The sequence below is a fragment of the Ambystoma mexicanum genome, chromosome 1p (assembly GCF_040938575.1).
Source record: "Ambystoma mexicanum isolate Mex_15411 chromosome 1p, UKY_AmexF1_1, whole genome shotgun sequence".
NCBI classification, from domain to species: Eukaryota; Metazoa; Chordata; class Amphibia; order Caudata; family Ambystomatidae; genus Ambystoma; species Ambystoma mexicanum.
The window spans coordinates 1,273,019,545-1,273,046,771 of NC_090921.1; the positions used below are offsets into that span (position 1 = coordinate 1,273,019,545).

The window sequence follows — 27,227 nt, forward strand, 5'->3', positions numbered from 1 at the left end:
ACCGTACCTACTGTCGCTGGCCAAAGCTGGACTGGCTCACGCCTCCATAAAAATACATCTGGCTGCCATCTCCCGATATACCAGGACTACGGGACGGGCGTCCTTGTGGTCTCATCGCCTGGTAAAAGAATTTATGAAGGGACTATTCCGATCATTCCCGCCGGTGAAGGCCCCTGCCCCGGCGTGGGAGCTTAATGTGGTGCTGACCAGGCTCATGGGAGCCCCATTCGAGCCTATGCATTCGGCGCCTTTGAAGTTCCTGTCATGGAAGACCGCGTTCCTAGTGGCCATCACCTCTGCACGACGAGTGGGAGAGATTCAGGCCCTATCTTGCAAGCCTCCATACTTGACTTCTCATGACAAGAGGGTAGTGCTGGGGCGCACCCCTCCTTCATGCCCAAGGTGCCGTCGGACTTCCACCTCAATGAGCCCTTGGTGTTTTTTCTTCCCGTCGCCTTCGACGCCGGCCGAGAGGACTTTGCACTCGCTGGATGTAGCTAGAGCGCTGAAGTTCTACGTGGATCGCACAAAGAGTGTTCGGAAGACGTCACAACTATTTGTGAACTTTGGGTCTGTGAATCAAGGGAAGGCTCTCTCAAAGACTTCCATTTCCAGATGGCTATCCGGCTGCATCATGCATTGTCACCGGTTGGCAAACCGACCGCTGCCCGGCCGTCCGAGAGCCCATTCGACCAGAGCCATCGCTGCTACCACAGCGTTCCTGTCTGGTGTGCCCCTGCTCGACATCTGCAGGGCTGCTACGTGGAGGTCGACGTACACCTTCAGAAGATTCTACTGCGTCGATCGGGACTCCAGGGAGGAGTCCAGGGTCGGCCAAGCAGTGCTGCACAACCAAGGTGAGCCTGGTGAGGAGGTAAGAGATGCTTAATGTTGAGTTGTAGTATTGCTTAATGTTGAGCCTGTTGCCACCTCCCGGGGTTGTGCATGTGTATACTGCTATGTATTCTTTTATTCATGAGCACGTGAATCCATGCCAGACCCCATGCTGGAGAAGGAACAAGTTACCTGTAACTGTTGTTCTCCAGCATGGGTCTGGCATGGATTCACGTGCGAACCCTCCCACCTATCCCTCTGCGGCTCTTCACTTGGTCATACTGCCACTTTACGTGCTACCAAATCTGAGGATGGCTGCCAGAGGCGGGGCTTAGGGAGAAGGCAGTCATTGGCTGGGCGCAGTATGACCCAGAGGTCAGTGATTGTTTACTACTAAGAAAGACAGATCAGAAATGAAACTGATACTGATTTTTCCTTTACCGAGGATTCCCAGCCTGACGGGGAATATTCTTGAGCATATGAATCCATGCCAGACCCATGCAGGAGAACAACAGTTACAGTTAAGTAACTTGTTCATTACCAGCCCGCTGCCTCAAGGTACGTATGGAGGGTACCCCTTTCCAGTTTTGCCCAAAGTGCAACCGCAAGTATCCTTGGGTTGACAGACACACCACGTGCAATCTCTGCTTGCCAAGGGATCACCCCGAGGCAAATTGCAGAGCGTGTAGTAGGTTTAAACCTAAAACACTAGAAGACCGTTCCACCAAGCGTTGGGCCCACCACGCCAGGTGTCAAGAGGCCATGGCCGCAGAGGGTGCCTTCAGCGATGGCAGTGACGCCGTACTTTTGGACGGCGAGGGCAACACGGTGTCGAAAGACAGCCAGCCGGAGGTCCCCGACCTCGGAAGGTCGTCCGGCAGGGCAGCTATGGGGAAGACCCCCGGCGATGTAAGCGCAACCCACAGCATTTCCAAACACATGAAGTCCCACCGAAACTCGACGTGCACGTCGAGCTCTCGGAAAGAGGCACATGGGGAACGGTCCGAATCGGCGTCCTCTGGGCGTTCTAGATCGCCGCATGACTCCAGGCAATCATCCACTATTGCCAAGAGTGCCTCGCAGAGTGTCAACCCCAGGATTGAGAAGCTATCCCCAGACCGCACTCCAGGAGTCGGCGCCAGCAGCCCAAGTAACGCCTATTCCCGGATCCCAACCTACACGGTCGAAGGATAGTGACACCACTACCGAAGCTCGACCCCAGGCGTCGAAAAGCTCCGAAGGCCCAAAAAGGCAGGGTAAACACTCTTCCAGCCACGGGGAGGGGGGAAAACAGAAGAAGTAGTCTCTGCCTACTTCCACACCTCAAAAACATTCCACTCCACTCAGACAGGTCTCAGACCTCTATTATAGATGAGACAGGGAAACTCCCCCCAGGAAGAGTCATTCCCAGTTCAAGGGAGTGGTCTAGTGAGGACATAGATGGGGTCATGTCAAGAATGTCATCATTGGCAGATTTCTGTGCCAAAAATCCTGAACATTTTCTCACTTATAACCCTGACTGGTCGGCACCCTCAGGCTCCAAAGATCCAAACCCCCAAGTAAAAAGTCCCGGTTCGAAACAACACGGTCTTCAGATCCCTTCCACATACACCCATATTCTCAAGAACAAGAAGATCCTTCCCTTTGTGAGGATACAGATTTGGGCATGTTGGAAGAACAGACTGGGACGGGCTACTATGGGGATGATGATGATGATGATGATGATGAGGAACAAGAGGAGGAAGAGGACGACCCAGAAACATACAGGGTAGATTCCCCGGTAGATAAAGAACCACCTGTTACCGACTCCCCTGTCAACAACCAGCCTCTCCTAAATGAAGTCCTATCTCAAGCAGCAAACCACTTCCACATTGACACCCAGGGTGCTCAAGAGGAAAGAGATTTTGCCGAAGAGTTGGTGGGAGAAAGGAGACCTGTTGCACAGGCCATCCCTATCCTTAAGTCGATCCAAAGAAGAATAGACCCTTCACTGGTAAACCCCAACCTCACCAGGGCAGTCAACCCCAGGATTGAGAAGCTTTTCAGGGCAGCCCAATCTGACCCACTGTATATAAGAGGGCATCTGAAACCAGACTCCCTAGTCGTTACAAACACCCGCAAGAGGGCAGGAACACCCTTATCATCAGAAGCTCCTCCCGACAAGGAGAGCAAGAAAATGTATGGCTTCGGCAGAAAGGTTGCCTCCACTTCCGCCTACCAGGCAAGGATCGCCAACTCCACCACCCTGCAGGCGAGTTAAAACTGCCACCAATGGGAGGAAGTCGCTGCACTCATAGATTCCGCCCCAGAACCCCTAAAGAGCCAATTGGCACGAATCTCAGCGGAAGGAAGAGCCGTATCCGGTTGCATTTTAAAGGCAACCTTTGATGCCGCCGGCAGATTGATAGCAGAGGGTTCTGTTATCAAGAGACATGCTTGGCTACGGCAGTCTGGATTCAAGGCCGAAACCCAAGCATCATTGTTAGACAAACGGGTGCAGCCAGATCTATTGTTCGGTAAGGCGGTCGAGGACGAGCTGAAAAATGCCAAGGACGAGTATGAAACACTCAAGTCCCTAGGTCAACTAACCACTAAGCCCCCAAATCAAAGGGGTAATGGCAAATTTTGCCGCAAACGCGGACAAAATTCCCAAAGAGGGTCAAACTATTCCCAGGGCCAGGGTACGCCGTGGAACAATAACAATCTACCCAACGTTATAGCAGGGGTAATAAGAGAGGACGTGGTAAAGGTAGAGGCAACCCCAGTAGAGGCGGCAGCACACCTCCACCGAAACAGTGACGCTCCGCTTAGGGTCCCTTCTCACGCATCCCCAGTAGGCGGACGCATTTCCAACTTCACCCAAGCTTTGGAAGGGATCACATCACATCAGACAGATGGGTGCTGTCCACAGTGTCCGCAGGATACTGCATAGAACTGTTGGAGCGTCCCCGAAACCACCCTCCACGACAAAGAACACATTCTTTGGACCACCAAAGAATCCTCGAGGAGATCGTCAATCTGCTAGCAAAGGACGCGATCAAACTCGTCCCGGGACACCAGGTAAACAAGGGTATTTATTCAACTTACTTCCTTGTACCAAAGAAAGATTTAACAATGCGCCCAGTATTAGACTTATGGCTTGCAAACAAATATGTCAAGCCCCAAAAATTTCGCATGACTACTCTCCAAGAGGTAATCCCCCTCCTAAAAAAGGGGGACTACATGGCAACATTGGACATGAAAGATGACTATTTCATATTTCCCTGTTCCCAGCGCACAGAAAGTACTTGCGTTTCAAGGTGGACAGTCGGCACTACCAGTTCAAATTACTGCCCTTCGGGATAGCTTCAGCTCCAAGGGTATTCACCAAGGTACTGGCGGTGGCGGCAGCACACCTACGCAGGGAGGCAATCCCGGTGTACCCTTACCTGGACGACTGGCTCATCACGGGGGAAACCCCAGTGATTTGCAGAACAAACATTCAAAGAACGATCAACTTCCTCTTCGAATTAGGTTTCTCAATAAACGAGAAAGTCAAGTCTGGTGCCAAGCACCCCCAAACAGTTCCTAGGAGCTATCCTAGACACGCAAGAGGGGTTGACCTTTCCATCAGAGGAAAGAATTCGGAATATACTACTGCAAATTCCTCAATATCAGGCCGGTCGCCAGATAACGGTAAGCAAAGGAATGCGTTTGCTAGGCATGATGGCATCATGCATTTACCTGGTCCCCCACGCGCGCCTGCGCATGCGTCCCATGCAAGAATGGTTGGTGAAACAGTGGTCTCAGGCAAGTGGTCAGTGGGACGATCTGGTGGTCGTTTCGCCAACACTTGTACAAAGCCTTCACTGGTGGACAAGAGAAAATCTGTCCAACGGGAAACCCTTTTACAATCCCGAGATACAGGCGGTAGTCACAACCGATGCATGCCTAACGGGGTGGGGAGCTCACCATCTCCACCACACGACTCAGGGTCTCTGGTCTCAATCAGTAGCCAAGAAACACATCAACCTGCTAGAGCTTCTGGCAGTATTCAAAGCGCTTCAAGCCTTCGAGCCCTACCTACTAAATCTGTCAGTGCAAATCCGGACGGACAGCACTACAGCCATGTTCTACCTGAACAAACAAGGAGGGACTCTTTCGCCAAATCTGTCCAAACTTGCCCAGAAAATTTGGATATGGGCACTCAGACGGAACATCTTCCTATCATCGCAACATGTTCCAGGGGATCTCAATTCTCTAGCAGATGCACTCCCAAAGGAGCATGAATGGTGTCTACACAGAGAAATCATAGAAGATCTCTTCTCTCAGTGGGGTTTCCCCACTATAGACCTTTTCGCCACAAGCGAAAACAGACAATGCCCAAGATTCGCGTCCAGGTTCCTACAACCGGACTCCCAGGGGAACGCCCTGTGGATGAGCTGGTCAGGGATGTTTGCATACGCTTTTCCACCAACTCCTCATCAGGAAGGTGGTCAACAAAATGAACAGGGAATCGATGACGCTCGTCCTAGTTGCTCCCATGTGGGCGAGACAACCGTGGTTCCCACACTTAAGCAGATTAGCGATGTGCGAACCCATCAAACTCCCGGGCTGGTACAACCTACTGTCCCAACACCAAGGTCAAACAGTGCATCCTCTACCCAACTCAATGAACCTAGCAGCATGGCTCCTGCGATCATAGAGTTTGGACATCTCAATTTACCACTTAGATGTATGGACATCCTAAAAGAATCTAGGAAGCCTAACACGAGGCACTGCTACTTTGACGAGTGGAAAAGATTTATCTGGTGCCAGAATAAGCAATTAAACCCAGTTGATTGCACTCCTTCCACTATTGTTACATACATGCTCCACCTGCTGGATGCAGGACTGTTTTTTAACTCACTGAAGGTACATCTGGCAGCTCTGTCAGCATACACCACCTCCCATAACAAGGTGTCGTGGTGGAAAATTCCAGTGGTAAAAGCCTTCATGGAAGGAGTAAATATACTTCACCCTCCTATTTCAAACCCACCACCAGGGTGGGACCTTAATGTGGTGCTATCTAAACTCATGGGCCCCCCATTCGAACCCATGCATAACAGCAGTCTCAAACACCTGACTTACAAGACAGCCTTCTTAGTAGCTATTGCAACCATAAGAAGAGTCAGTGAAATTCAGGCTCTGTCAGTGCAGGATCCTTTCTTTGCAGTCCATAAAGATAAACTGGTTTTGCGTACACACCCTAGGTTCTCGCCTAAGTTTATTTCCAAATTCCACGTGAACCAGTCCATCGAGCTTCCGGCTTTCTTCCAAAACCCACAAAGCTCGGCTGAGGTAAAACTACACACCCTAGATGTGCGTAGGGCGGTCCTCTACTATGTAAACAAAACCAGACCGCTAAGAAAAACAGACCAGTGGTTTGTCTCCGTAGCTACAGGCAGAGAGGGATCGCGTCTCTAAAGGTGCCATCTCTAAGTGGATACTAAGAAGAGATACATTACTCACCGTAATCGTATTTCTGATGCTTGTATCTGCTTAGATTCACATGCGACCCGCCCTTCCTCCCCTCTGAGAGAAGGCGCATGGATGCTTGTAGTCTTGTCTTCTATCTATCTGCTTGGATTATCTGTACTCGCGCTACCCCATGTCACAAAGAAAAAACACAATCTGAGGGTCCTAGACGCGTGAGGGATCATGGGTACAGTCGACGTCACACTAGGGATAGTATTACTGGCACGTTGACGCCCATTTTCGAGTTTCGAAAAACAAACTGTAATACTCCGCAACTTCCACTCGATGTCGGCCTATGCACAGCATGTGAATCTAAGCAGATACAAGCATCAGAAATACGATAACGGCGAGTAATCTATCTCATATATATAATTTGTAAAAAAAAAAACACATGCGGATGAGGAGTTGTAGCACTACAAAAAACTCCCCAAGACAGCGTGTCAGACACAGTCCCTTGCACACATGACCATACCAAATTCTAGTGAAAATAGTAGTATTTATTTTAGTTTTAAAAAGACACATAACCAACACGACATGCAAAATATCATTATCAGGGTGGACACAAAATTAGTGACCTCTCCCCATGGCATACAGGTCTAAAAAACGCTCACCCCCTTAGGGTGGAAGTTCGCCACGCGTTCCGCTTGTTTCACCAAGCTTCCTCAGGCTGATTAATGTTAAAGGACATTTGTACCACGCACGATCACCACCAGAGTGGTCCCCTGGCGCTCTGGCGGCTCTGAAAGAGGGACGGAGGGAGGGCGGGTGAGTTAGTGGGTGGAGGCTGGAAAAGTGCAAGAGAGCAGTGATGTACTGTTGGAAGCCTCAGCCCGGTGGGTCCGTCGGCTGGGCCTCGGGTGTATGCGGCCGGTAGTCGTTGTGTACTGATGTGCGAGTCTATGTGCATTTATTGTTTTGTTGTTGCATTGTAGTGAAGTTTGTGTGGTTTGTTGTGCTGGAGGTTTGTGGTTGTGTGGTTGTGTTTGGTTTGGAGTTTGAGAGTTGTATTCAGAGGAGGAAATTGTTAGTGGTATCGGTTAGTTGGCATCTCTATCCTGGGTTGACCAGTTGGGCTCACGTAATCTCGCTCGATGGGGTGCTTGGTCACCATGTGCCTCTGGAGGTTTGTGTTCGTTTTTTTTATTTTTATTCGAGGCCCCTTGAGCATCTCGCTGCTTCTTCCGCCCGTTCCTTCATCAACATTGCATGTTCCTCACCCCCACCCACATGGCTAGTGCACCTGCCAGTGTCCATATCTCAGTGCGGTGATTGGTATCTCGCCAGTTACACAACCCAGTGGTACCTAGTTGTAGCTATAGGGCGGTACGGGATGGTAAGGATTGGCTGGGGTTGTTGCCTCCGTGGGTCTCGCATGTGCACTACTCTGTCTGGCGTCACCCCTCCCGGTGCCCTGAGTACTTATAAGTCGGTTCTTGGGCTTGTCAATGTCCTTTCCCGTTTAGTCATTTGTTTTACTGCTGCTTCGGTTTTAGTCTCTGGTATTGAAGAGCCATGTTTTAGTAATTTTCTGAATTTAAGGTGATCTTTGATGTTCCTTATTTCTTTTGGGATGTTCCAGGTTTTTGCGGCTAGGTGGTAGAAGGCGGTGCCTCCAAATTTTTTCTTGATGTAAGGTTTTAGTTCAAGGCGGATTTCGTTGGTTGATCTGAGGGGTCTCGGTTTGTAGATTATTTTCTTTTGAAGGAATTCTGCTCCTTGTCTGCAGATTGCCCTGTGTGTTATGCACATTGTTTTGAAGGTGATAGTGTTTTACTGGGAGACAGTGTAGTGTTTTCAGGGCGGTGGTAATGTGGTCTCTTCTGGATAGTTTGAGGAGTAGTCTGGCTACTGTGTTTTTGATCCGTTGTAGCTTCTTTAGTAGGTATTCTGGTATTCCTAGGTAGATGCTGTTTGCATAGTCGATGCTTGACATGATGAGGCCGACGATAGTGAGTGTTTTGTGTGTGAAGGAGAGGAAAGGTAGTATTTTTCTTGCTGTGTGTAGGAGGAAGAAGCATTTCTTGACTGTTGCGTTTATTTGCGGCTCTAAGGTTAGGGTGTTGTCTATCAGGACTCCCAGATTTTTTACTACCTTAGATGGTGATGGTGCGATTCCCATTTCCGTTGGCCACGGAATGGCGGTTTCCTTCTCTTGGTCTTTGGATATGATCATGATTTCTGTTTTTCCTGGGTTGATTTTCAGGTTGTTGGTATTCATCCAGTTGTAGACTTCTTTTAGACAGTCGGTTAGGTTTGAATGATCAGCTTGGGTGTCTTTGATTTTGTAGATGATTTGAGTATCATCTGCTTAGTTGTAGCATGTGAGGTTGTGTTTCTTGAAGATTCTGATAACTGGGGTTTGGTAGATGTTGAAGTACAGTGGTGATAGTGAGGATCCTTGTGGCACTCCACAATCGTTAACTCGTGGGGTGGATTTGAAGGGTTTAATCCAGACGGTTTCTGTTCTGTCTGCTAGGAATGATTTAGTCCAGCGAGGAGCTGTCGGTTATGCCTATGTCTTCTAGTCTTTTGGTTAGGGTGTCGTGGCTAACTGTGTCGAAGGCTGCAGAGAGGTTGAGCAGAATAAGGGCTGATGCTGTGTTGGAGTCTGCGTTTGTTTTTAGGTCGTCCCAGATCGATAGTAGTGCTGTTTCTGTACCTCTTGTGGGTCTGAAGCCGACTTGAGCTTGGTCTAGCAGTTGGTGTTTTTCAGTGTATTCTTGCGTTAGTTTGTATACGTAGGTTTCGAGGAGTTTTGCCGGGTAGGGGATGTTAGAGATTGGTCTGAAGTTGGAGAGGTCGTCTACGTCGCCGCTTGTGTTTGATGTAGGCTGATTTGAAGATCCTTGGTACGGTACCTGTTGCTAGTGATAGATTTAGAAGGTTTCTGTAGTATTCTGCTGGCGTTCCTTGTGCGAGGATTGATTTGTAGATGTCCGGGGGACAGGGATCCATCTGTGAACCCGCTTTCTTGCTGTGTTTTACCAGCATTGCGAATGCCTCTGCTGATATTTCAAGAAAGTTATTGAGTTTGTGTTGTGGTTCTGAGGTAGGTTCGTTTTGTTGTATGTTGCTGTTGGCTGGCCTCTGTTGGGTGGTTTGTCGGATGTCGATGAGTTTTTTTTTTTGAAGTGGTCTGCAAGGTCATTGCAGAGTTTTCCAAGTGGATTGGGGTGTTGTCACAGCCTGGTAGGTTTCTCATTTCTTTAATGATGTGGAACATTTCTTTTTGTGTGTTGGTGGCCTTTGTGATTCTGTCATCATAGTGCCTTCTTTTTGCTTTTAGGATTTCCTTCTTGCATGCACGGATTTGCTTCCAGGACAGTGTTTTTGTTTGTCTTGGTTGTAATGTTTTCTCCATTCAAGTTCCATCTTTCTGTTTTCCTTTTTCATGGTGCTTAATAGTGGGGTAAACCACTTAGCCATTGCTCTCTTTTTTGATGGTGTAAATGGTTTATCCGGGGCTATCTTGCCAATTGTATCTGCAATCCGTTTGTGTAATATCTCCGCTTTCCCGTCTAGGGTAGCTAGTTCTAGTTCTGTTGTTGAGGGTTTGGTTAACTCCAGTTGTTCGAAGAGGTTGCTTTCTTTGACGTCTTTCCAGTTTCTTTTTGTGGTGGGTGAGAGTTTAGGGGGTTGGATTGAAACCTGCGTAGGCAGAGTGATTACGAATGGGATAATGAGATGGTCGCTCCATAGTATTTGTATTGGTGGTGCCGTGGTCATGAGTTTTTCCTCAGCGAAAATTGCGTCCAAAGTGTGTCCTGCCGAGTGTGTTGCCCCTTTTACTAGTTGTCAGAGTTTCATGGTGGTGAGTTGTTCAGTTAGTGAGTTTTGGGAGCTGGTGCGATTGTCTTCGAACCAGATGTTGAAGTCCCCAGGATGATTAGGTGTTCGTGGTTGATGGCTATGTTGGTGATGGCTTCTATGAAGTTGTCGACGAAGGTTGCATCATAAATTGGAGGTCTGTACACCATGATGGGCTCGCTGTTAGGTGTACGACCATGGATTCGCAGTTGAGGATGTTGAGTGGTTCGTCTGTTTTTATTTTTAGGTGTTCTTTGAAAGCTATCGCGATGCCTCCTCCTCTTTTGTTTTTCCTGTTTGTTTGAAGATTTTTGAAGTTTGCTGGAAGGCAGCTTTGGAGTGTGATTTTTGTAGTTGCCGTCCAGCCAAGTTTCTGTGATGATGACGATGGTATTGACATCCTATTCGAGTAGGTCGAAGATCTCTGTAGAGTGTTTTGACATGGATCTTGCGTTTATTAGGTTGCAGTTTAGTTTGGAGGTGTGGTTTAGTTTGGCTTTTCTTGTTAGGGTTGTCTTCTGATCTTGTTGAGGTGTAGGTTTCGGGTTGTCGGCGTCCTCAAAGTTCTTCTAGGTTTTCTCTTGGGTTTAGGTTTTCATCGAATTCGTCTCCCAGGGGTTGCGGTTTTCAATCGGAGGGTCTTTTAGCTTTGGTGATGTAAGGTGTTATCGCTTCGGTCGTGTTTGTTGTTTCTGGTGGTGTTCATGCTTCTTCTTCGTGATTTAATTAGGTTGTTTAATGTTGCTGCTCAGGCTGATTAACATCCACATTTGTGAAAAACACCAATTTAAATGAAAAACGGGAAAAACGCGGCTTGAGCGTTAGGCTCCTCCCCTTCCTCCTATTCAAATCATGTGATCACCTAGGGTCTGAATCCCAACGGTGTAAATAAAGCCGCCATGATGGACTGGCTAATTCACCCGATAGGCGAATGGTGCTGTATATGAAAATTATTTCATTCAGCAGTCAAATACGTAAATGACTTTAATGTGAGGTAAGGAAATTCACTCAAAGCTCTAAAAAGCCGTGCTTGCAATTCCCAATTAAAAACAGTTTTTGTTGTAACATGTGCAATTAGTAGATGGTGTTCGGCGCTAATGCGCTATCTTTTAACACGGTTTGTGTTCATCTAACTTGATAAACATCAAACCATTATGCCCCAAGTATTGGAGTGTTACAGAGGCCACAGATCTGGGTGCAGCACAGACATTTCTAACAATTTCAAATGCCGCACAATTCTGCGCACCTAAGTATTCCCATAGGTTAACTTGGTGCCACTAGGTAGTTTATCTACATCTTTTATCAAAGTGCAAATGCAAAATTCTGTCTCAAGTGCAATGTACATTACAAGTGAGCCTATTAAAGGTATAGTGTCATAAAATACCAATTAATATGCGGCAGCATATACATCAGATTAGAGGCAGCATATTTTTTGTAAAATGCTGAAATGTTTAAACCCATTGATGAGAAACAAAGCCGCAATCATCAAATGGCAATAGGAAACAGCATGGTTCATATCAAAAGGTGCCAGTGCATTGATAAAACATACTCTATAGATGAACAATAGATAAAGTGCTAAATGTTAAGTGCAAATGCTTGAACCCGCTGATGTAAAACACCATCATAACCATCACATTATGATTTAAAGCAGCATACTTCATGTTTAAAATGCCTGTGCAATAATGCAACATTCTTAGTAAATGAATAAATGAATACTGAATACAGTGCTAGTGCAATGTTGCCATTAGTTCTATGAAAGGACAAGTCCCAGCTACATATCTAAACCAGATACATAATATCAAAAAATACACAATTTAAAAAAAAATCAGATCTTAAAAGATATCAGGATTAGAATAACTGAGTCTCAATCATCACAATCATCACAATCATCACTGTTATGATAGTAATTGGCTCTTAAGGGCCATTGTGCTAGAGTAAGTAGACCACGTGGTTACCACTCGCTTCTTACGTGAATCCACTTCTAGCCTTTTTTGACAGACCAAGGGACTTACTACAAAAATACATATAATTCTGGGTCAATGTTAAGTCCATTGGGCTTCAGTGTGTCAAATTTGCAAATCAGAGACTCCTCCAGTTGTCTCAACTTCAGCTCTGTTACCCAGTCTATTGTGTATTGGAACATGAGCAAGACCCACAAATGTCATTTCATTTACATTTCCTCCATGTTTCGCCAAGAAATGTCCCGTCAATGGATTCGTGACATCCCCATTTTTAATCGCTCTATAGTGCTGCAGGATGAGTAGTTTTAGAGGCCCTATAGTTGAGCCAATATAACGGAGGCCACAAGTACATGTAATGGCATACACCACAAATTTAGTGATGCATGTCATTTTGTGTTTGTACTTCCATCCTATCCCGTTGTGACCAGTGAAAGGTAGTTTTGATACAAAGTCGCACATTTTGCAATTTGCACATTTGCGAAAACTTACCACATTTGATTTCAGAAATGGGCTAGGGGATTTGGTATCAGTGATGACCATACTCAGAGAAGGTAAATTCTTAAGCGTTGGGGCTTTGCGGTATGTTACATTGGGGGTATTACCTTGCACTTTTTTTCAGAACATATATATTTCTGAGGCTTGTGGAATCTGCTTAGATCACATGCTGTGCATAGGCCAACATCTAGTGGAAGCTGCAGAGTATTACAGTTGTTTTCGAAACTCGAATAGGGACGTCGACAGGGCGTGCCAGTCATACTATCCCTAGTGTGACATCCACTGTATCATTATCCCTCGAACGTCGAGGTCCCTCAAATTTTCTTTATCCGGCATGCTAGACTGACGCGTATAGCGGAGTTCCTTTTGGCGCGAAGCCATTGACTTTTCACAATTAACGATCGGATTTCTTTCTATCCTTTCACCGACCTCCGAAACGCCACGCTGGTGAAGACAGAAAGACTGCCCACCGTGACGGACCGTTCGACCTTGGAAGGCCACCCCGGGCCTCTGCCCAGACAGTAGGGAGAGCGGGGGGAGGCCATTTTAGAAAGCATATTCTCCCCTTCCTACACTTTGTTCGCCCAGATGCCATAACCATAACCTATAATTATGGATAATACACTGTGTAAATTTTGCCCCAAGTGTAACCGAAAATTCCTGTGGTTAGACAAAGACTTAGTTTGTAATTTGTGTCTTCCAAGAGACCACGTTGAAACGTCTTGTCGAGTGTGCAGGCTCTTCAAGCCGAAGACGTTAAAGGACCGCTCCACGAAACGCTGGGCCCATTACGCCTGGGGCAACTTGAGGCCATGGATGAAGAGGGAACCTTGAGCCATGACAGCGATGCTGTACTTTCGGACTGCGAGGGCGACTAAGTAGGACAGGCCGGCAGCTATGTTGTGGGGACTACACCCGGCGGCAGCAGCGCTACAAAAACAAACACCACCGAGCACATAAGCCCTAGTCGAGACAAGACACACGAGTCGAGTACTCCACAACGTTAGACACCCAGAGACAGGTCTGCTGAGTCCAGGTCCTCTGGGCAATCTCGTTAAAGATCGCCGCATGACAGGGACCAACTGTCGAAAGACAGCAAGGGTGTCACTCGAAAAAACTCCCTCTGAAGGTCGATCGTCTGCGGACGACACCTCGTCACCCACATTGGAAATTCGACGCTCGAAGTCTGATACGGTGGCAGGTCCCAAAAAGCCTGTAAACCACTCCTCTGTGCCCCAAGGTGTGGGGAAACATGACAAAAAGACCTCTAAGACCCCTCATAGGGACAAAAGCCCTCCTAGGGAGAAGAAGATGCAGAAGGAAAAGGCTAAATTATCCAAGCCCATTGAAAAACCTAAGGATTCTAGGCCTAAAGTAATACCTCCCACTAATGAGGAATTGGGACTTCCCCTCAATCTGTGGTGATCCCAAGTTCCAAGGAATGGTATTCTCAAGATATTGACAGAGTAATGTGAAGAATTACCTTTATGGCCAATTTTTTACGAGAAAAACCCAGATTACTTTGAGTTTCCACTCCACTCCTCCCACCACAGCCCCTTCTGGCTCTCAAGCCTCTGCCTTACCTACTCAACCCCCTTTTAAGTGGTCTCGCTCTAATGTTCCCTTACAAAGTACGGTCATCGGTATCTATGATCCTGAATCAGACCAAGAGGATCTCTCCTTTGTGGAGGCATCTGACCCTCAACTTATTGAGGAGGATACAGATTAACCTTATTATGGGGATGACGAGGACCCAGAGGCAGACCAAGAGGCTAACATGTACTCTATAGATTCCCCTCTTAACCAAAACACTCCAGTTGTCGATTCCCCCGTTGATAACCCCTCTTCAATGAAGTATTAGTGTTACACTCACCTGATTCCCACGGGGGCGTCGATCTGGACTGGCCCGCTGTTGCTTCCACCAGAGTAACACGTAGAGCCGAGATGACAGACTGGACAGACCCACTTAGCTTTGTTTGTTGGACTCGTACGAATATCTTTCTGCAATGGAGAAAGGGAATTAACCTCCCGTAATCTGAGCGTTAACCCTCCTTCCCACTCCTCTAGTCTGCCCACAGAACACTCCTGAAGTTCCCTCTTAATCTCACCTGAAGATTTGGAAAGATGAGCTTTGCATCCTGCGTCGAGCGCAGGGGCGCGTAGGCGACCAGTTACTTCACTGGCGTGGAGGAATTGGTGAGTTCCAGTATTGACTCTAAGTCCAATTGTTCGGAAGAGTTCAAAAGTCTGATCTTCACTCTGCCAGATTCCTTGCAGGTTGCGGATTTAAACCACAAGAAGAGTTCCAAGTGGCAATTAGTAAGATCCTGGTAAGTCTATTGTGGTTCTCCCCTTTGGGGCCGGGGTACAGCGATGATGCAGAATTAACTGCGCCGACCCGAAATGAGGTGAGTACCCCCCTGTGGTAAATCAGTTAAGTCTTTGGGGTTAGGTTGTATTGTCCTTGTTTTTTCCCCTTAGGGGCCGGGGTGCGGCGGTGATGCGGAATTGACTACGCCGACCCGAGATGAGGTGAGTACCCCCCTATGGTAAATCAGGTAAGTCTTTGGGGGTGGTTTGTATTGCCCTTGCTCACCTATCTGTTCTTGTCTCCCCCAGGTGTTGAAGAATGGCCTGGAGATGCTGGATTTGCGATGGAGTAAAGGAATGCAGCCTCGGTTGGTGAGTTCAGCACGGCTCTGCGAGGTGCGTGGCAATGCACCTGAGAAGGCCTCTCTTCCAGATCGACGATGTGCTGGATCAAGGATTCAGGTAAGGGTTTTGTTCTGACCTCTTCTCCTTCTCCTTTTCTTGTTTCAGGTGTTCCAGGGCTGAAGCGGGCGTGGCTGAAGACTGGAGCTGCTGAAGACACGGTGAGCGTTACGCTGCAGCAAGCAGAATAACGCAAAGCACTTGTGGCTGTCCGGGTGTGGCTTAAATAGCCTTGGAAGAAGTCCCAGGTAAGTATTCTTCCACAGCCCCACCCAAGAGGAAAGGAGTCCCTGAGGTAAAGTAGTCCCTTTAAGCCTCATTTGGCTTGTGGCTTCGTGCAGCATGGTCTGCATCAGGTAGGTATGCAGCATGGTCTGCAACAGGTAAGATTTCTGTAATGAGCCTGGCGCCCATGGCGCCAGGACTGACTTTATTCTTATGAGCCTGGCGCCATAGGCGCCAGGACTGTAGCCAAAGAGCCCCTAACTGGGGTTTTTGGGCATGCTTCAAGTGGCATGATGCCTGCTTCCGGGGTTGCTGGGCCTGGTCTGGCTTTCCGGGGGCAGGCATTGTGACAATTAGCCAAGGCGGCTGAAGACTTTCAGATTGACACAGAGGAGGATAGAGACTTTGCTGAAATCCTTGGGGACAAAAAGACAGTGGGCCAGGTTATCCCGCTACTAAAATCAGTACAACAGAGAATACAGTCATCCTTCGAAGCCCCCAATCTCACACGGGCCGTTAACCCATGTGAGGAGAAATTATTCAGGCCAGACCCTATATATCGGAGGGCAACTAAAACCAGACTCCTTAGTTGTAGCCACCACTAGAAAGAGAGCAGGTACACCCCTTGCTTCCTCCGAGACTCCACCTGATAAAGAAAGCAAAAAGATCTATGGCATGGGCAGAAAGGTTGCCTCCTCTGCGGCCTATCAAACCAGGATAGCGAACAACGCAACCCTCTTGGCTAGTCATAATTGCCACAAGTGGGAAGAGAATCTGCTTTACTTTCACCTGCCCCGGAGCCACTCAGAACCCAACTAGCTCAGGTGGCAGCAGATGGAAGGTCCGTATCTACCTGTCTCCTTAAATCCAATTTTGATGCAGCGGACAATGCCGTAAGAGTCATTGCGGAGGGCACTGTTATAAAAAGGCATGCATGGCTGCGCCAGTCAGGCTTTATGCTGGAAACACAGGCCACACTAATAAAACATGCCAGTGGAACCTAACGTGCTCTTCGGTAAGGCAGTGGAAGACTCGCTCAAAACAACAAATGACGAGTATAACACTCTAAAATCGTTTGGTCAACTCACTAACAAGACTACTGGACAGCGAGTTAACGAACATTTTAGCTGTTTTTGGGGCCAAAATTCTCAACGAGGATCCAGCTACAATCGGGGCCAAGGCTCATCCTGGGGAAGTAATCAAGGACAATCCTTCCAAGGCTATCCCAGAGGACAACGCAGAGGTTGTGGTCGGGGCAGAGGCCTGGCTCGAGGTGGCACTCCACCTCAAAGCAAGTGGCATTCCGCTCCAGGTGCCCTCAGATGCTTCTCCAGTAGGAGGATGCATTTCCAACTTCAACCACGCATGAGAGGGAATCACCTCAGACAGATGGGTGCTGTTCTACTGTATAGAAATACTTCAATGTCCTCACAACCACCCCCTACAAAAGAAAATCCACTCGGAAGAACATCAGTGGATCCTTCTAGAAGAGATAACTACACTTCTATTAAAGGACGCCATAGAAGTGATCCCTGCCAACCAGGTAAACGGGGGTATTTATTCAACTTACTTCCTTGTGCCAAAGAAAGATCTAACAATGAGCCCTGTATTAGATTTACGCCCTGCAAACAAGTATGTAAAGCCACAAAAGTTCTGCATGACTACACTACCAGAGTTGATCCTGCTACATGGCAACACTGGATATGAAAGATGCCTATTTTCATAAATCATTGTTCCCCGCGCACAGAAGATTATTGCGTTTCAAGATAGCGAACAAGCACTACCAATTCAAAGTGCTACCCTTTGGAATAGCCTCAGCTCCAAGAGTATTCACAAAGGTACTGCAGGTGGTGGCAGCGCACCTGCGCAGGGAGGGAATCCCAGTGTACCCTTACTTGGACGACTGGCTCATAACAGGGGAATCGCCTCTGATTTGCAGACAAAACATCCAAAGAACAATCAACCTCCTTTCAATTGGGCTTCTCCATCAACGAGAAAAAAATCAAGCCTAGTGCCAAGCACTTCAAAACTGTTCCTAGGAGCTGTTCTAAACACAGAGGAACGATTGGTCTTTCCTTCAGAGGAAAGAGTAAAAAATGTGTTACTGCAAATACCACATTCTGATGCTTGTTAATCTGCTTAGAATCACATGCTGTGCATATGGTCCGACATCCAGTGGTAACCGCGGAGTATTGCATCTTGTCTTTCGGGAGACCGAAAGGGGACGTCGGCATAGGCGTGTCTGAAACACTATCCCTATCGTGACGTGTGTAGCACCCAAAATCCCTCACACGCCGAGGTCCCTCCGATTGTTTTTTTCCGCCCAGATAACTGGTCGCCCTATAGCAGAGCTCTTCATGAGACATTGTTTATCTTACCGAATTGTCGGTTTAATCCCTGTTAAGTCACTTCGTCTATCAAGAACATCTTTGACGAAGACTACGGGGGAACCGTCTACGGCTGTGGATTCCGGCATCTAAGAGCTGGTATTCGGACCTCCACGTGGTCTGGCCTTCTGGCCGGCCTTCAGAGTAGGGAGAGTGGGCTTGGGGTTTGCCATACTGCTATGTCGTCTTTCCTCTTTTCCACTTCTTTCCTTTTTGGTCTGGTCACCCTTCCCTTCTGCTATGGAAAGGACTCCATTTAGATTCTGCCCTCTGTGAAGGGTCAGATATCCATGGAAAGACGAGCACACTTCATGTACGCTTATCTCCCCCTAGAGCACTAAAGCGGTGTTCGGCGTATAAACTCCTAAACCTAATCCCTTAAGGAGCGCCGGTTGAAGTGGTGGGCCGCGTACGGTATGTCACGCGTGGAGCCTCCCTACCCTGCCACGACACCAGCCGAGAGTGACGGGGGTACATCGGATGACCAAACGTCCAACGTGGATGTTGTAGACCTTGAGGCAGACAATTCTAGAGCCGCCACGCCCGTCCCCGACCCTTCCAGGCTAGACTCCGGTCTTGCTACAGGGACCACACCCGGTGACAGGGGCGTACAATCACAACACACAAACACACAACCCAAGCGCCCTCCTCGACGACATCGTCGAAGAAGGCGCAAGCGCCATCGGATCAATCTGATCTGAAGCAGCGCATGACGACTGGGCTTAATAAACATAACAAAGGCGCTACTCCCCACTACACAAGCCGAAGTTTCTGAACAAGAAACTTCGAGTTTCAAAGTTTCCAAGGCCCGTGCAGGCACGAAAACTACGAGTAGGCCTCTTACTACGAGTAGGCTTCTACCCGGGAAGCCATCATCGGAGGCGTTGTCCCCCGAAGATTCGGTAACTATCAGTAATAGCATCAACAGGATTGCTACGGCGGTGGGGTCATCCAAGTGGACCACGGAGCAATTTGAGAGGGATATGGATCGGCTGCAGAAGGTTTTCGGGGCTTCCGATCAACCTCTGCCGAAAAAAGCTCAGGTAGACCCTAACCCTCATACACAAGTTGCCCAACACTTAGATGTTCAACACTATGTTGATTATCAGGAAGATGTCCAGAAGGACACATATAGAGACATCTATACAGAAGAAGAGACTTCTTTTCTGGACAATTATGGGGAAGATCAAGGCGCAACGGACAACTGGGAAGACACCCAGCAGGACGATCACAATTCTGATATAGTTTGCCTCGACTCTCCCCCATCCTCACTGGTTCGGCAGGCTCCCCCGGTGGATGATCAAATGGCTTTCAACAACACGTTGAAAAAAGCAGCGGAATTCTATAAAATTGCCACGCTTGAGGCATTGCCTGAACAGGATTTCGCGGAAAACATCATTAATGACAAACCTCCGGCTAGCCAGTCTATCCCTCTCTTGAGCTCTGTAAAGAGACAGCTAGCTCCTTCTTTACTCACACCAGCTCAGACAAGGGCTGTGAACCAAAGGGTCGAAAAACTCTTCCGGCCCTCCCCCACCGACCCGCTTTACATCAAAGGGCACGCAATCCCAGACTCGCTGGTGGTGACCAACACTCGCAAAAGAGCAGGGGTTCCCCTTGCCACGGGAGAGTCACCCCCGGACAAGGAGTCCAAAAGGTTGTATGCCTTAGGCAAACGGGTCATGTCGGCGGCTGCTTATACCATCCGGATTGCCAATAACACGAATTTACTGGCAAGCTACGTCGACGCCCAATTGAAACTACTCCAGGAAGGCCTTCAGGAGGTTCCGAACCAACCAGAGCCAAGCTTCTCACCATTGTCTCGGAGGGCAAACTTGCCAATCAAAATGTTGTAAAGAATACCCTGGGCTCCGCAGAGACAGCAGGCAGGTCTCTCGCACAGGGTACTCTCCTAAAGAAACACGCGTGGCTGCGCACGTCGGGTTTCAGACCTGAGACCCAGGCATCCATCATCAACAAACCCATAGAAGAGGCCAACATCTTCGGGAAGGCGGTAGACGATGCTTTGGAGACAGCCAAGAAGGAGCATGAGACTATTAAGTCGCTGCACCAGATTTCCCAAAAACCCTCTTCACAGAGGGGCAGCAATTCTCAGCGGTCCTTTCGAGGACAAGCCCGCGCCGCTCAAAATAATTTCGGCATGGGCAACTTCAACGCAAGTCAACCGGCTGCAAGCCCCACTTACTACCCCCAGAGGGGTCAGAAGCGCGGAAAGAATAGAGGCAGAGGCTCCAATTCCAGAGGTGCGTCAACCTCGGGTCAGAAATGACCACCAACTTCAGGTCCCCTCCCATGTCTCCCCGGTCGGGGGGCGATTAACATCTTTCCTCAAGGCATGGGAGGGGATAACTTCAGACCAGTGGGTATTAAAGACGGTCGCCCACAGTTATTGCGTGGAATTCGCCCGACCCCCCCACAGTTCAGACCGCCGAAACATCGACGCCTTTCACTGGAACATCTGTAGATCCTGCTCCAAGAGGTGGAGGCGCTGCTGGGAAAGGACGCCATAGAAGCCGTCCCAATTCTTCAGGTAAACAGGGGTATTTATTCAATATACTTCCTTGTTCCCAAAAAGGATCTCACCATGCGTCCTTTTCTAGACCTGCGCCCAGCGAACAAGTTCATAAAGCCCCAGAAGTTTGGCATGGTAACACTTCAAGAGGTGATCCCATTGCTAAAACAAGGGGACTTCATGACAACATTGGATATGAAAGATGCATACTTTCATATTTCAATGCTGCCAACGCACAGAAAATGTCTAAGGTTTGTGATTCAGGACAAACACTACCAGTTCAAGGTACTCCCCTTCGGCATAGCCTCGGCGCCACGGGTGTTTACTAAGGGCCTGGCAGTGGCAGCAGCACACCTGCGCAGACTTTCATTTCCAGTTTACCCTTACCTCGACGATTGGCTCATCACGGGGGACTCGTTCGACGTTTGTTTTTCGAACACCCAAAAGACAGTAGACCTACTGTTCAGCCTGGGATTTTCTATCAATGAAAAGAAATCCAGCTTAGTCCCCAGCAAAGTAAAACAGTTCCTGGGGGCCCTAATTTGCACGGAAGACGGTCTAGTCTTCCCTTCCAGCGAGAGGGTTCAGAACATGCTCTCTTGTTCCTCAGTATGTAGCCAGTCGGAAAGGGGACGGTGAGGCAAAGCTATGCGTTTGCTAGGGATGTTGGCGTCATGCATATACTTGGTCCCCCACGCGCGGCTGCGCATGCGTCCCATGCAGGAGTGGCTCAACAGCCAGTGGTGTCAGGCCAGCGGACAATGGGAAGATCTGTTAGTTGTCTCGCCAGCCCTCGTTCTCTCTCTGCAGTGGTGGTCGAGGGAGAACCTCTTGAAGGGGAAAACCTTCACCACCCCTGTAGTGGAAGCCACTCTCACGACAGACGCATCTCACAGGGTGGGGGGGGGGGCTCACCTGCTTCAACAGACAGCGCACCGAGTGTGGTCCCCTCAGGTAGCGTCCAACCATATAAGCCTACTGGAGCTACTAGCAGTGTTCAAAGCATTGAAAGCCTTTCAGGAGCAAATGCAAGGGAAGACAGTGCTGGTCCTAACCGACAGCACAACAGCAATGTATTATCTGAACAAGCAGGGGGGCACTCACTCTGCAGGGCTATCCAAGCTGTCCCAAAACATCTGGATATGGGCTCTCAACACAAGATGTTCCTGATATCCCAACATGTTCCAGGGGAACTCAATCTTCTGGCAGACGTACTCAGCAGAGATTTTCCTCTGCCAGAAGAATACGAATGGCGTCTGCACGAAGACATTGTATCCAACGTCTTCGCAGAATGGGGGTTTCCAGAGACCGACTTGTTCGCTACTCAGAACGCCCAATGCCCATATTACGCCTTCAGGTACCCCCAGTACTGATCCAAGGGGAACGGTCTCTGGATAACTTGGTCGGGGAAATTTGTTTACGCTATCCCCCCACCCTCCCCGACTCCTCTTATGGACAAGATAGTGCACAAGATGCACCAGGAACCAGTCACCATGATTCTGGTGGCTCCCATGTGGGCCCGCCAACCCTGGTTCGCGCACCTGATGGAAATGTCCCTCTCCCCACCAGTCAAGCTGCCCTGCCCGTACAACATGTTGTCTCAGGACAGGGGGGAGACTCTGCACCCATGCCCACAAACTCTGAATTTAGCAACCTGGCTCCTGAAGTCATAGAGTTTGGACAGCTGCAACTCCCTCAAAGATGCATGTACATACTAAGAAAGACTAACACACGTTATTGCTATGCCAGCAAATGGAAACGTTTTGTCATTTGGTGCAGTTCCAAAGGCGTCAATCCCACCGATTGTTCGCCTTCACACATTGTGTTATATATAACCCATCTGTTGGACTCTGAGTTAGTCTTCAATTCCTTAAAGGTTCACCTAGCAGCGTTGTCAGCCTACACCACATCACAGTAGAAGGTGTCGTGGTGGAAAATACCTGTGATTAAAGCCTTTATGGAAGGGGTTAAAAGAATGTATCCCCCCAATCACTCACCCAGCCCCTGGGTGGGATCTAAATGTGGTTTTAACTAGGCTCATGGGACCCCCTTTTGAGCCTATGCATAAAGCTAGTCTGAAAGACCTAACTTACAAGACAGCCTTTCTAGTAGCTATCACTTCTATCAGAAGAGTTGGCGAACTACAGGCCCTCTTGGTCTTGGACCCCTTTTGTTACAGTCCACAAAGAAAAAGTGGTTCTGCGCACTCATCCCAGATTTGCGCCGAAATTTATTTCGAAGTTCCATGTGAACCAGTCAATCGAACTACCCACGTTCTTCCAAAGACCTACTAACATGGCCGAAAGAAGCCTTCACACACTAGATGTGCGCAGGGCAGTCATGTTCTACATGGATAGAACCAAACCACTGAGGAAAACTAAACAATTCTTTGTTTCAGTGGTAGCTGGTAGAGAAGGGGACCCTGTCTCTAAATCAGCAATATCAAGGTGGATTGTCAAGTGCATCACACTATGTTACACTCTTGCAAAGAGAGAACTGCCCTTCAAGCCTAGAGCACATTCTACTCAAGGCACTGGGGCATCCATACCATTCATTGCAAATGTTCCCCTAGAGTCCATTTGCAAAGCGGCAACCTGGAGTTCTGTACACACCTTTACAAAACACTATTGCCTAGACAATCATTCTAGGTCTGATTCTCAGGTGGGACAAGCAGTACTAAGACATCTTTTTTCTACTGTTCCTTCTCACAACCCACCTCCAACTCCGGGTACTGCTCGCTAGTCTATGCACAGCATGTGATTCTAAGCAGATTAACAAGCATCAGAAGACATGCATTACTTACCGTAAAAGCATTTCTGATGATTGTATCTGCTTAGATTCACATGCGCCCTCCCTGCCTCCCCGCTCGGGGTGGAAGGAACATAGACTTCTTACTACTTTCTCTCTTCATGTACTCACTCACTATAGCCTTGAGCTCCCTCATGGCAGAAAAAATACAATCGGAGGGACCTCGGCGCGTGAGGGATTTTGGGTACTACACACGTCACGATAGGGATAGTGTTTCAGAGACGCCTATGCCGACGTCCCCTTTCGGTCCCCCGAAAGACAAGATGCAATACTCTGCGGTTACCACTGGATGTCGGACCATATGCACAGCATGTGAATCTAAGCAAATACAATCATCAAATGCTTTTACGGTAAGTAATGCATGTCATTAGGCTCTAGGACTCAACAAACTCGGACTCCCAACAATGCATGCCGGAAGCCTAATTCTGCTACCCCTTTCACACACACACCACAGAATCCCTGAACAACGCGCATACCCCCCACCACCGATGACTCAACCCAACCCCCACTCATCAGGAAGTCACAGCCCACCACCCACACGATCAAAGGTGCTCTCATTAACTCAAGATCCTTAACCGCACATGCTCTCAACATAGCAGACATCACCTCCAATGACCTTGTCTTCCTAGCTGTCACGGACACCTGGCTCCACGCAGTTTCAGGACCAGCCCTAGCGCTAGCCATCCCTAAGGAATATTCCATATACCGTCTGGACAGACAAACAGCTAAAGGCAGAGGTGTCGCCTTTATAGCAAAGACCTCTATTAATGTCAGACACATAGTCAGCTAAACACTCCCATCTGCAGAACTGATCACCATCAAACTATCCCCAACCAACACGAATACCACCACCATCCACCTCCTATACCGACCGCCTGGTCCCATCTCATCCTTCAAGGACGGCTTTGCTCTCCTGCTCTCTAACACTAAACCTAACTCACAGATACTCATTCTAGGCGATTTCAATTTTGGCTATAACGACGCCAAAGATGACAAAGCAAACATGATCGCCAACACCATCTCAGAGCTAGGATTCACCCATCACAACTCACAAACCACGCACAATAAAGGGAGAACCCTTGGTTGGTTAGCGGACCTCAATTGCAATACCACCATTCTATTCAACACACCCTGTGCCTGGACTGACCACCACCTAATCACCTTCACCATCAACAAAAACAAACATGCCTCATCACCGACAACTAATGCCCCACCTGCATTTACAAAAAATAGCAAAAATATCACAGCTGAGAAATGAATCCCGCTGCTCCAACCCATCATCGACTTCGCACCCACCATTGCCAACCCCACAGATCTAGTAGACCTATACAACTCAACTATCCTCAAAGCCCATCAACATTGTTGCACCCCTTAAAGTACGCAAAGCCAAACCACACGCTCACCTTAACTCTTGGTTCACCCCTGAACTAAAAATGCTTCGGAAAAACAAGACACATGCTGAATCAGTATGGACACACTCCCCCCTCAGTCATCAATAAAATGTCATACACTGCAGCCTCCAATAACTATAAGCAAGCCATCATCCAAACAAAAATATGTATAATGAAAGAATCAGTAAGGCCAAATCTAACACAAAAGAGCTCTTTAATACCTTAAGAGAGCTTGAATCTCCATCACCCATACCTGACACTTGCACCAAAGATACCTCGTGATGTACAAATCTACAAGAACCCCTCCTCAGCAAAATTGCTATGCTCCAGGCAAAAATCAAAGCTAAGAAGACTAGCCTTACAACTGTCAATAACCTCACCCCATCCTCTCCCAACAAACAGACAACAATACCCCATTCAAATTCTCAACCATCACCACCAAAGTGGTCGAAGACATAATATCCACCCTGAAACCGTCCAAATGCCAAGGTGACACCTGCCCAGCCCCAGTAATCAAAGACGCAGCCAAACATCTGGCCCCTTTCATCACCTCAGTCATAAACTCTTCATTCACGTCAAGTATAGTACCTGACAATCTGAAGGATTCTTGGGTTTTACCACTGCTCAAGAATCCCACACTGGACCTTAGCATCCCCACCAACTACAGACCCATCACTGCAGTGCCTTTCCTCTTAAAAATTCTGGACAGAGCAGCCTACCTGCAGATCCAGAACTACCTAGAGAAAAACAACTTACTTGGACTAAGACAATCTGGCTTCCGCCCTAAACATGGTACAGAGACTGAAGACTCAAATTGACAAGTTAAAAGACAATGGCAAACTGGCCGTTCTACTCCTTATCAGCCGCTTTTGACTTAGTAAATCATGACATCCTATGTAAACATCTAGCCTCTGCAGCCAACTTCTCTGACAAAGCTAACGCCTGGATTCAATCCTTCTTGACCAATAGATCCATGAGGGTCTTTGCACCCACCGCTACCACCGAACCAGCCCCTGTTACTTGCGGCTTCCCACGGGGATCCTGCAGCTCGCCCACACTATACAACGTGTTTACAAAACCCCTATTCGACATACTGGAACATTTGGGTGTCATCTACACAAACTACGCAGATGACACTCAAATACTTATCCCACTAACAAGCGACTATTCCACTGATAATAAAGTCCTCAACATTTATTCCATCATCCAAGAATGGATGGCAAAGCATGGACTATGCCTCAATGACGACAAGACCGAGCTTCTTCTCCTAGGCTCCCAATCCAGACTCAACAACCATGACAAACTTTACCAAGCATTCACCATTGACGGCAACACCATCGCTGTATCTAACCATGTAAAAACCCTAGGAATTTACCTAGACTCTTCCCTCACCCTGACTAGACGATTCAACGCCATCTCATCCTCTACCGCCTACACATGCAAGCTTATCAACGGCTGCAGACCATACCTATCCACCTCCAGCTACATAACCCTTGCTAGAGCCTTAGTACTCTCTAAAGTAGACTATTGCAATGCGCAGCATCTCGGCACAAGCCAAAAGAACATTGGCAAGCTTCAAGTTGTTCAAAATAATGCTCTGAGCAGCCTTGAATATACCAAAATCTGAACACATTCCAGATCTGAGACGCTCCACCCACTGGCTACCTGTACCACAAAGAATTGAGCTCAAAACACTGTCCCTCACCCACAAGTGCCTGTCTAACCAAGCCCCCAAATACCTTGCCGACAACTTCACCCTTAACATCTCTTCCCAGCCAACCAGATCAGCCCAAACTCATTGCTTAAATGTCCCTAGACATAAGCTCCAAAGAGCAGGTGGCTCAAGCTTCCCAGTGCTTGCCTCGAACCTCTGGAACTCCCTACCACTTGCTCGCAGAATTGAACCATCCTTCCACCTATTCAGACAAAATGCCAAAACCTGGCTGATCACCAAAGAAGCCTAAAGCTCGCATCCATCATTCACCTGAGACACTTGTACATATATTTATAGACATATATAGCCAACACAACTTGCATTAACCGCTCTTCTTGCAATCATATTGTAAATACCCTACTTGCCATTTTTGCTCTGAATATCCCCGCTCCATAACTGATTGCACAAACTGTGAATAATATGTACCATAAGAACCGTGCATATGTAACATTCACACTGTACTACAACAACCATGTATATATTACCTGCTACCTTGTAACCTTGTCTAGCCTGTATATTTTCTGCTACCTTGTAACCATGTCAAGCGCCCCAGGGCCAGGCTGCGCTATACAAAACAATAAACTAAACTAAACATAAATTTACCCCTGAACTGTGAATGATAGCATGTCGCACACTTAGTTAGAATTGTAAATGGTAGTATGTCCCATAAAGTTCAATTTAGAAGGTATTCCCAACATCACTGAATGCCCCCTAATAGCGTCTGTGTTAAAGTTCAACCTAGAAAGTGTGCCAAATATCATCAGTGTGCTCAAGTCGAATCTAGAGAGTGTGCCTAATAGCGTCACTGTGCTAAAGTTGGATCTAAAAATGTGCCTAATAGCATAACTGTGGTATAGTTCAATT

The 27,227-nt window shown here is 47.9% G+C and overlaps 1 protein-coding gene across 1 annotated transcript in view; it reads left to right on the plus strand.

Moving 5' to 3' along the window:
* The window catches only part of SCAF1 (SR-related CTD associated factor 1), a 472,414-nt gene that overhangs the window by 271,043 nt on the left and 174,144 nt on the right, over positions 1 to 27,227 (plus strand). The gene's annotated exons all lie outside the window — the stretch shown is intronic.